This window comes from Malaclemys terrapin, chromosome 8 (assembly GCF_027887155.1).
Source record: "Malaclemys terrapin pileata isolate rMalTer1 chromosome 8, rMalTer1.hap1, whole genome shotgun sequence".
NCBI classification, from domain to species: domain Eukaryota; kingdom Metazoa; phylum Chordata; order Testudines; family Emydidae; genus Malaclemys; species Malaclemys terrapin.
The window spans coordinates 42,144,560-42,156,116 of NC_071512.1; positions in this window are offsets into that span (position 1 = coordinate 42,144,560).

The window sequence follows — 11,557 nt, forward strand, 5'->3', positions numbered from 1 at the left end:
TAGGAATAAGTGGTCAGTTTTCTGAACGGAGAGAGGTAAATAGCGGTGTCCCCCGGGGGTCTGTACTGGGACCAGTCATATTCAACATATTCATAAATGATCTGGAAAAAGGGGTAAAAAGTGAAGTGGTGAAATTTGCAGATGACACAAAACTATTCAAGATAGTTAAATTCCAGGCAGACTGCGAAGAGCTACAAGATGATCTCTCAAAACTGGGTGACTGGGCAACAAAATGGCAGATGAAATTCAATGTTGATAAATGCAAAGTAATGCACATTAGAAAACATAATACCAACTATACATAGAAAATGATGGAGTCTAAATTAGCTGTTACCACTCAAGAAAGAGATCTTGGAGTCATTGTGGATAGTTCTCTGAAAACATCCACTCAATGTGCAGCGGCAGTCAAAAAGTGAACAGAATGCTGGGAATAATTAAGAAAGGGATAGACAATAGGACAGAAAATATCATGTTGCCTCTATATAAATCCATTGTATATCCACATCTTGAATACTACATGCAAATATGGTTGCCCCATCTCAAAATAGATATACTGGAATTCGAAAAGGTTCAGAAAAGGCCAACAAAAATTATTAGGGGGATGGAATGGCTTCCGTATGAGGAGAGATTAATAAGACTGGGACTTTTCAGCTTGGAAAAAAGACAACTAAGGGGGGATACGATTAAGGTCTATAAAATCATGAGTGGTGTGGAGAAAGTAAATAAGGAAGTATTATTTACTCCTTTACATACCATGAGAACTGGGGTCACCAAATGATATAAATAGGCAGCAGATTTAAAACAAACAAAAGGAAGTGTCTCTTCACACAATACACAGTCAACCTATGGAATTCTTTGCCAGGGGATGTTGTGAAGGCCAAGACTATAACAGGGTTAAAAAAAAAAGAACTAGATAAATTCATGGAGGGTAGGTCTGTCAATGGTTATTAGCCAGGATGGGCAGGGATGGTGTCCCTAGCCTGTTTGCCAGAAGCTGGGAATGGGCGACAGGGGATGCATCGCTTGATGATTACCTGTTTTGTTCATTCCTTCTGGGGCACCTGGCATCGGCTACTGTTGGAAGACAGGATACTGGGCTAGATGGACCTTTGGTCTGACCCAGTATGGCCATTCTTATGTTCGCTGGCAATGAATGATGCGAGAGATCTTGAGGAGGAGGCCCGGTCTCCAGACAGTGTTGTATGCCAAGGACAGATCAACAAGGGCGATTCCTGTCTTCAACTTACTTTGGAATCCTGCCTCAATGTGGCTGGTAAGTGAAGCTACTTGGTCATAGCAGTTCCTCTTCCTCCACTAGGAGAATGTCTTCAGTAATATTTTTTTTGGAGATATCCCATCTCCTAGAACTGGAAGGGACCTTGAAAGGTCATCGAGTCCAGCCCCCTGCCTTCACTAGCAGGACCAAGTACTGATTTTGCCCCAGATCCCTAAGTGGCCCCCTCAACGATTGAACTTACAACCCTGGGTTTAGCAGGCCAATGCTCAAACCACTGAGCTATCCCTCCCCCCTATCAGACCGATAGTAGAGCAGCACCCATTCCATGAGCTTGCTGGTGGTTGAGAGGAGAGAGATGGGGCGGTAGCTGGTTGCATCCTCTGGGGGTTTCCCAGGTTTCAGTAGGGCAACCACTGTTGCCTGTCGCCAGCTTATTGGCATTTCTGCGGTTCTATGCAAGATGACAACCTTCAGATGGTGCTTCTAAGAGTTGGTGTCTTTTGTGCTCTGTGTTTTGTGCAAATTCACCAACATACCAATGTCATCAATTGGCCACTGGACGTCATACTACCGACCTCCCAGTGAACATAGCAACGAGTATACTTCCTCCTAGATTGTGACCCTGGCCAACAAAGGGTGACACATGCTCTCAATCAAACGGACAGACAGAATTTTTGCCCTACCCTCCCATCGTTTCCCCCAAATAGCTCACATCAACTGAGTCCTGCCTTGATCAAGCCCCAGCCAGCTGGCACCCCTCCATGTCCTAGTCTGTCCCTCACACTGAAGATCACCACTGGCTGGTGTAAACTGTTGTGTGCACAAACACACTGCGTCTCTCCTCTCTAACCTCCCCACAAGCCCAGCTACACATTGCACACAGGCTCGTACTCCTGTTGCCAGTTTTGCTCTGGGCACTATCCATCCTGCTGAAAATTGTCTAGTGAGAAGTCCCTATTAGGGCAGCCTCAAGCCACTGCTGGCGGAGGGAAGTTCGGTGGTCAAGCCTAAGCCAGAGAGCCATGATTTCAACAAGGGCAAGGCCCCCCACACTAAATGTATTGCCAAGATCTGTCAGGACAACAGCACTGGGCCTGTGCAATGCAGTTACCTCCAGCGAGGCATTTGGCACAGTATTATGAGGAGTATTGCTGTAGTGCTGAGGAGCCTAACACTGGACCAGAAGCTCATGTGTTAGGTGCTGTACAAACACAGCCCCTGCCCCCAAAGAGCTGGTTATCTCTGAATTGGAAGGGTTTGGGGGGAGGTGGAGGAGCTGCAGCTGTGTTCTTTGCATTCAGTGAGATGGCAGCCTCCTGCTCCAGTGCTGCACTGACTAATATGTATCCAGCTTGCGTGAGAGTCCCAGGCCAGATTCCAACTGGGCTAGGGCTGCTGTCCCCAGCCCCTCACCAGCACGCCAAAAGCCCCTGCCGGAGCTAACAAAGCAGCATTGGGGCACCAGGGATTGGTGACTTCACTGTTCACCTAGTTGAGCATTCTTCTGAGGAAGCTAGGCTTTCATGGTCACTTTGATGGACCTGGGACCAACTCAGGGAGCTGCAGGCCACACTCTGACTGGTACATTAGAAACGTTACTCACACCCTCAATGGACCGGTACTGCCTGCCAGGTCAGGTAGGGACATGGCACCAGCTGGGGTAGGATCTCTGGTTTAATGGTCTGCCCTCAAACTTAAATTCCCAGGTCTCTGAGGGAGAAAAAAACGTTACTTGTCTCTCGTAACTGTTGGTCTTCAAGATGTGTTGCTCATACCCATTCCAATTAGGTGTGTGCGCGCTGCGTGCACAATCATCGGAAAGTTTTTCCGTCCGGTCAGCTGTGGAGCCCCCTGGAGTGGTGCCTTCATAGCACTCAATATATGACTCTACTGACCTAGCGCCCCCTCAGTTCCTTTTTGCCGGCTACTCCGACAGAGGGGAAGATGGGAGGGTTTGGAATGGATATGAACAACACATCTCGAAGAACCACAGTTACGAGAGGTGAGTAACCATTTTTTCTTCTTTGAGTGATTGCTCAAATCGATTCCAATTAGCTGACTCCCAAACCTTACCTAGGTGGTGGGGTCAGAGTTAAGGAAATGCTGATTAAAGCACCACTCTACTGAAAGCCGTGTCGTCCCTGGTGTGCCGTATGATGGCTTTGTAAGAGGTGAAGGTATGCACCGAGGACCAAATCGCTGCCCTGCAGATTTCCTGGATCGAGACCTGGGCCAGGAACACTGCTGACAAGGCCTGGGCCCTAGTGGAGTGTGGCATGAGAGCTGGGGTCAGCACTCTGGCCAGCTCATAGCAAGTGCGGATGCAGGACGTGATCCAGGAGGATATTCTTTGGGAAGAGACCAGGAGGCCCTTCATCTGGTCCACCACTGCTAGAAATAGCTGGTTCGAGTTTCTGAATGGCTTAGTGCGCTCAATGTAGAAAGCTAGGGCTCTTCGGACATCAAGGGAACGTAGCCGCTGCTCCCGGGTACTAGCATGAGGTTTCAGGTAAAAGATGAGTAGGAAAATGTCCTGGTTGGTGTGTAAGTGCGACACCACCTTGGGGAGAAAGGCTGGGTGTGGTCTGAGTTGCACCTTATCCTTGTGGAAAAGAGTGTAGGGCAGTTCCAATGTGAGGGCCTTTATTTTAGAGACCCGTCTTGCAGACGTAATGGTGACCAGGAAACCCATTTTCCAGGACAGATACAGGAGGGAGCAAGTGGCCAACGGTTCAAAAAGGGCCTCATGAACCTTGAAAGGATCAGATTAAGGTCCCACGTAGGGACAGGCTGACGGATCTGAGTATATAAATGGTCCAAGCCTTTGAGAAAGCGACCAACCATAGGGTTGGCAAAGACCGAGTGGCCAGAAGCACCCGGGAGGAAGGCCGAGATGGCAGTGAGGTGAACCCTTATAGAGGACACCACCAGGCCTTGCTGTTTCAGGTGCAGGAGGTGCTCCAAGATGAGAGGTACCTACGCCTGGAGGGGGGTTTGTGCGGCGCTGGTCACACCAACACACAAATCTTTTCTACTTTTACCAGGCTCTAGTAGAGGGCTTCCTGTTGCCTAGGAGGACCTCTCTTACTTGTTCCGAGCACAGAAGCTCCATGGGGTTCAGCCATGAAGCTTCCATGCTGTGAGGTGGAGGGACCATAGGTCAGGATGACAGAGGCAATCATGGTCCTGATCCATGGTAAGTCGGGAAGGAGAGGCAACGTGACCGGTACTTCCACCAACTGCTCCAGCAGTGTGGCGTACCAGTGCTGGCGAGGCCATGCTGGAGCTATCAGAATTACCTTTGCCCTTGCCCTGCAGACCTTGAGCAGGACTTTGTGCATGAGAGGGAATGGAGGAAAGGCATAGAGCAGGCAACCTCTCCAGGGTAGCAAGAATGCATCTGTGAGGGAGCCTGAGCTACCACCCTAGAAGAAGCAGAATGATAGGCACTTCCTGTTGCATTAGGTCAACGTAGGGAAACCCCACTTTTGGAAGATGGGGGTGTATGACATCCGGTCGGATAGACCACTCAAGAGTGTAGAAGGACCTGCTGAGACGGTCTGCCAGTGTGTTCTGAATTCCTGGCAGAAAGGACGCTTCCAGGTGAATGGAGTGGGCTACGCAGAATTCCCATAGTCGAAGGGCCTCCTGGCATAGAGGGGAGGAACTGGCTCCCCCTTGCCCATTGATGTAAAACATGGTGGTGGTGTTGTCTGTTAGAACAGCTATGCACTGCCTTGCAGTCAGGCCCGGTAAGCAAGGTGCACCGCCATCAGCTTCCTGATGCTGATACGGAGGTAGAACTCGTTCTGTGACCACAGGCCCTGTGTCTGACAGTCCCCCAGACGTGTCCCCCAACCCATAGCCGACGCATCCATAACCAGGGACAAGGAAGGCTGGAGGCTGTGGAAGGGGACTCCTCCGCACACCGCTTGGGGGTTGAGCCACCAGCAAAGGGACGTGAGGACCTGCCCCAGCACCGTGACCACGGAATTCAAGTTATTGCACCCTAGGCGGTAGGCCAAGGCAAGCCACACCTGCAACGGTCTGAGCCGGAGCCTGGCGTGCCGGGTCACGTAAATGCAAGATGCCATGAGGCCGAGGAGACTCATGCACACTCTTGCTGTTGAGGTTGGGAATTGCTGAAGGCTTTGAATGATGTCCATGATGGCTCGGAATCAGGACTCCAGTAGGAGAGCCCATGCCTGAAGGGAGTCTGCCCAAATGAATTCTAGTCTCTGGGTCGGTTCCAGGGTTGACTTCCCCATGCTGAGGAGGAGACCCAGCCACTTGAATGTACACCTGACCAAGCGAAGTTGGGACTGCACCTGCGCTCTGGTGTGGCCCCTGAGCAACCAATCGTCGAGGTAGGGGTATACTTGCACCTGCTGTCAATGGAGGAAGGCAGCCATGACCAACATGCACTTGGTGAACCCTCAGGGGGCTGTTAAGAGGCCAAATGAAAGGGCCATGAACTGATAACGTTCATGGTTGACCCAGAAGCGCAGGTAGCATCTGTGTGCAGGACAAATCGCTATGTGAAAGTACGCATCCTTCACGTCAAGGGCAGCATACCAGACTCACGGATCCAGGGAGGGGATAATAGTGCCTAGGGAGACCACGCGGAACTTCAACTTTACCATGAATTTGTTGAACCCATGCAGGTCCAGGATAGGTCTGAAAACCGCCCTTGGCCTTGGGGATTAGGAAGTACCAGTAGTAGAATCCCTTGCCTCTTAGCTCCTGAGGAACCTCCTCCACCACTCCCATGGCGAGAAGCGCTCACACCTCCTGGATAAGGAGTTGCTCGTGAGAGGGGTTCCTAAAAAGGGACAGGGAAGGGGGGTGAGAGGACAGGTAGGAGCAGAATTGGAGACAGTATCCCGCTTCCACCGTGCAGAGAACCCAGCGGTTCGAGTTTATTTGGGACCATGCACAGCAGAATGGGACAAATGATTCAAAAAAAGGGCAGGGAAGGATCTGAGGGTAAGTCTGGTGCGCCGTCCTTGGGTGTCCCTTCTAAAGGCCTGTTTGAAACCTGACGATGGTTTAGTCGGGCCCTGACCTTGTCCAGACGGCGGGGTTGGAAGGCTTCCTTCTGCCATTCCTTCTCCTCCGCCTGTAAAAGTCCTGCCTCGGCCGAGGAGGGCAGGACCACTGTTGCAACTGCTGGGGCTTGAAGTGCTTCCTTTGGGTTGCCGGGGAATGCATACGCAAGGACTTCATAGTCACCCGTGAGTCCTTTAGGCTATGCAGCCTCGAGTCAGTCTGTTCCATGAACAGGCCTGCCCCATCAAAGGGCAGGTCTTGCATTGTCTGTTGAACCTCAGGCGGTAGGCCCATGGCTTGTAATCAAGAGGTGCGCCTCAGGGCAATTCCTGAGGACAAGCTATGCGTCGCCGAGTCCGCAGCGTCCAGTGAGACCTGTAAAGTGCTCTGTGCTACTGCCTTGCCCTCCTCTACTATAGCCCCAAACTCCTCTCTGGACTCAGGTGGCACAAGCTCTTTGAACTTGACCTTCGAGTTCCAGGAGCTGGAAGTTATATCGGCTCAGGATCGCCTGCTGCTTGGCAATCCTGAGCTGGAGCCCCGCCCTGTGAAATACACCTTAATGCCAAATAAGTCCAGTCACTTGGCATCTTTGGATTTGGGCACTGGGGCCTGCTGCCCCTGCCTCTCTTTCTTATTCATGGCCGCAACCACCAGAGAGCAGTGCTGTAGGTGCGTGAAGAGGTATTCGTGCCCTTTCAAAGGCACAAAGTACTTCCTCTCCACACCTTTAGCAGACTCCAGCCTCCATCTCCCCTCAGCCAGATAGTCTTGGCATTGGCCTGAATAGTTTTGATGAGGGGAAGGGCCACACTCAACGGACCTTCCGGAGTCAAAATGTCTACCACCAGATCCTCTGACTCTACCACCTCCTTGGCCTGCAGGCCCATGTTGCACACCTCCCTGCACTGAAGACACTGGTGGGCATGGCTGTCTATGGGACGTGGCCCGGAGACGCAAGTGCCTGCAATGGCCTCGTTTGGGGAGGAGGACAAAGAGGCCAAGGTGGGAACAGGAACCTCCCAACCCTCCTGCTCATCAGGAGCCTGATGACCTGCTTTGCAGTCAGCCTCTGCTTCAGGAACCGGAGTTGGAATTGGTTCTGAGGGGGGTGGGGGCACGGCGCCTCCTCAGCACCACTGGGGGGGGGGGGGGGCGACTGCCTGAGGCCTCTGGCACCCTGGGTTCAGTGGTGGCCAATCGCACGCCTTTAGACTGGGCACCCTGGGCCTGGGGGTATGCCTATGGGGTCCAGAATGGCTACTGAGCTGGTCCCTGCCACTACAATGGTGCCAGTCCCGCTCTGAGACCTAGATCCTGCCTCCAAGCCCAAGGAACGGGATCGGGACTGCCGAGGGGCAGAGTGGCGCCGAGCAGAGCTGAGCCAGTGAGCAGTGCTGCGAAGCCATGCTGCAAAGCGGTGCCGTGACCTGCTACGTGGGGTCGAGCGGCACAGAGACTGGTGCCGGTTTCGGTATCTGCTCCTCGAAGGCGACTGGCGTGCGGATTGTGTCACGATCAGGAGTGCTGGCGCGATCTGGAGCAGCACCACAAGTTCGACCTGTGCTGAGAGTATGACTGGCGCTGCGATAGGGAGCGGTGCCGGGACTTCAAGTAGTGCCAGGACTCGACCAATGGTGCCGATGGCCGGATCATCACTCGTTTGCCTCGAGACAGTGACATATGCTGTGGTACCGGAGGCTTGGTGCGGATCGTAGGCAACCTCAGTGCTGTCATGGCGATGTGGTCCCTCGCAGCTGCAAAGGTATCCAGAGTGGACGGCAGCTGTACAGCCTCAAGGCTGTATGTTGGGGAGTCCAATAGCTCCGGACACGACAGTCCCCCTTGCGGGGCTGGTTGATGGTGCTGCTTCTACAGACTTTGGCCCTGGGTGCTCCTCTCTGGGACATGCCCCATTGGCCAGTTCCAAGAGGGTGGGTCTCTGGGACGGAGAGCCACTCCTCCCTTTTTTCCGGTGCCACTTCTGCGCCGGTGAGTGGGAGTGGTGCCGGGTTGGTCCCGCAGGTTTCAGCACCGCGAAGTGGCAGTGCGGCAGACTACTAAAGTACTTCCGTGGTGCCGCTTCCACCACTGCCGCTTGGGTGTGGTGCACCAAAGAACTTGGTCCCAGGTGCTGCTATGCCGAAGGAGGCTGAGGTCTAAGTGCTGCCTCCATAAGGAGCTGCTTAAGGCAAAAATCTTACTCCTTTTTGGTCCCAGGGCAAAACCCCTTTCAAATCCTGCACCTATTGGCTTGGTGAGCCTCCCCCAGACACTTCAGACAAGCGTCAGGGTGGTAGGGGGGGGGTCATCCATTTGCAATGGCTTGGAGCAAGACTTGCTGGGCTTGAACCCTTGGGACTTGGGCATGAAAGCCCTCCCAAGAAAAAAAGTGGTCAGGACAGAGGGTGAACCCCCCAGCCCAACTGCTACTAACTACTACGAAAATAAACTACAAAAACTAAATAAAAATAACAACAACTAGAAAACAAGAGCTAGGGAGACATGGAGAACTTGCTAAGCAAGACACCTCAGTTCCAATGACCATTATGGGCAGTAAGAAGGAACTGACGGGGTGCTGGGTCGGCAGGGTCATATATTGAGCACCATGAAGGCACCACTGCAGTGGGCTCCACAGCCAACCCCATGGGTGCTGCTAGGGGAAAAACTTTCCAATGACTGCACGCAGCGTGCGCACACCTAATTGGAATTGATATGAGCAGTCATTCGAAGAAGATGATGTTTTCTCTGACAGAGCAAGAAGCATGGGTTGGTAATACTGTGTAACTATCTTTCTTCCTCATCTATTGTCCTCCTCCCCAGCTTCACTCTCACTGGTCATCCTGGTTTACAGAGGAACTGCAGCCAAACAATTCAAGAAGGTTGATAAACTGAGGAAGGTTCACAGAAGAGTGACAAGAATGATTAAGGGATGGGAGGACCTGCTAAATAGATTGAGTTCCTTGAGTCTAACAGAGAATATTAAGGGGTGATAGAGCACTATTTAATAATGGACTCTTCAGTCTAGCTGACAAAAGTCTAACACAATCAAACAGCTGAAGTTGAAGCTAGACAAATTTAGACTGGAAATAAGTTGCAAATTTTTGATAGTGAGAGTAATTAACCATTGGAACAATTTACCACGGGTTGTGGTGGATTCTCCATCACTGACAATTTTTCAATCAGGATTGCATGTTTTTCTAAAAATCTGCTCTAGTTCAAACAAGAATTAGTGCAGGGAAAGTTCTCTGGTTTGTGCCATACAGGAGGTCAGACTAGATAAGCACAATGGTCTCTTCTGACTTTGGAATCTAGGGAAGAGAGCTAGAGTGGCCCACGTACCAATCATTTCTCACCCTACAGCTCCTATTAAGTTTGGGCAACTGTGTTTCCTCCCATCAGTGGCCAGCGAGATTGACCAGCAGCCATCCTGAAACAATGTGTTTGACAATTGAACAAAGCATCAGAGAGAAAAGGGTTACACACCACTTCAGTCTCATCTAATCTTACAGCTCACTACAATGTAAGTTAGATGGACTTTTCTTTTATTACGGGAGAACAGAACCAGCTTATCTTCTTTTAGGAAGCCAAGGCGCTCCTGGGACCTGACCTCGTCTGAGTTTTGTCTCCCAAAGACACTCTCTCCTCTCCCAGGTGATCAGTTGTTTCTTTACATCCTCCCATTCTCCCTCCATGTACCTGGTTCAATTACCAGATTGCTCACGGTGTCTTTGTCACAGGGTCCAGGAGTGAGCTCTTCCTTCTACAGCAGGTTGGTTTTCCCCAATCACCCTGAGTCAGGCCATCTTGTAGAATATGGTAGTTGTTCCATTGCTTGGGTAGCTAGACCTATTCCATCTCAATGGCTTACAGTCAATGGACTTGTGATTGTGCACATCCGTGAGGAAAGCATTGAGCTGTCTGCTCCTCTCTGCCAGGTGAACAGTAACTCAGCAATCCAGAACATAAACCACGTTGTGGGACACACATCAATGCTCACTACACAGCACCCACACATTTGTCACGATGATTTTGTAAATCTTGTGCCATGGCTGTGGGGGATGCCAAGATCAGGGTCTGTGCTACCCTCACTGCACCTAGAAAGACTCAGGCAGAATTGTTCAGGGTAGCAGTCAGCTAGCTTAATCCAGCCTGACTGTCCTTGGTGACTGGTCTAATGCCTTCCTGCTGGGAAGAAGTTTTATGTTACTTTGCAGAGAAACACATGCTAGGTCATCTTGGGTTGAGCTTTGACCAATGTTGGTGTCTGGGGAAATAGAATGTTGAGAATACTTGACTTCACAGCCAGTGTCCTTACTGGCTGGTGAAACCTCATGGGAAAAGACAGGCTGCATGGTAGGTGGTGACTACAAACCCTGCCCTAGTGCAGGCTGACTTCCAAAGGAGAACCTGCTGCCATATCTCAAAAAAACCCAGTGGACATGGATCATCCAGCCACGAAGCAGCCCGCGTCTAATCCTCCATTTTTTGTGAACAATTTAGAAGGCTGTGGTGGGAGGAGTCCCTGAGTATCTAGTTGCCTCCGCTCACCTGGACCCTTGGCACTCTGGGGCCGTGGAGAGGTCCCTGTGGTAAGTGAGATCTGCTGATTTAATGCTCCATTAAGAGATCTCTGAGTGTTTTATAAAGGAGGTTGGTATCATCATCCCTAGTTGCAGAGTATGATGCAGGCCAGTAACGGTGCCAGCAATGAACCCAGGTCTCCTGAGGTTGTCCAGTACTGTCCATTAAGCCACACCAGTGGGATGAAGAGCTGCTGTCTTTGACACCCTTTATCATAAGGGTCACAGGCACCTTACCAAAGACAGAGGAGACTGCTCTTCAATGGCTTTGTTATTACACAGAGGCCCTAAAGTGTAAATCTAGGCCCTTGCTCTTTTATTCTGATGTTCATGTAGGCTATCTTGTTGTGGTTCTCATTCACTGGCTGGAAGGTCACTGATGCAGAATGGACTATGGCAGGGATAGGCAACCTATGGCACGCAGGCCAAAGGCAGCACGTGAGCTGATTTTCAGTGACTAGCACTCTCACTGCTCGGGTCCTGGCCACCAGTCCGGGGGGCTCTGCATTTTAATTTAATTTTAAATGAAGCTTCTTAAACGTTTTCAAAACCTTATTTACTTTAATATATAACTAAACTATTGTTGTATGTATAGACTTATAGAAAGAGACCTTCTAAAAACGTTAAAATGTATTACTGGCACACGAAACCTTAAATTAGAGTGAATAAATGAAGACTCAGCACACCA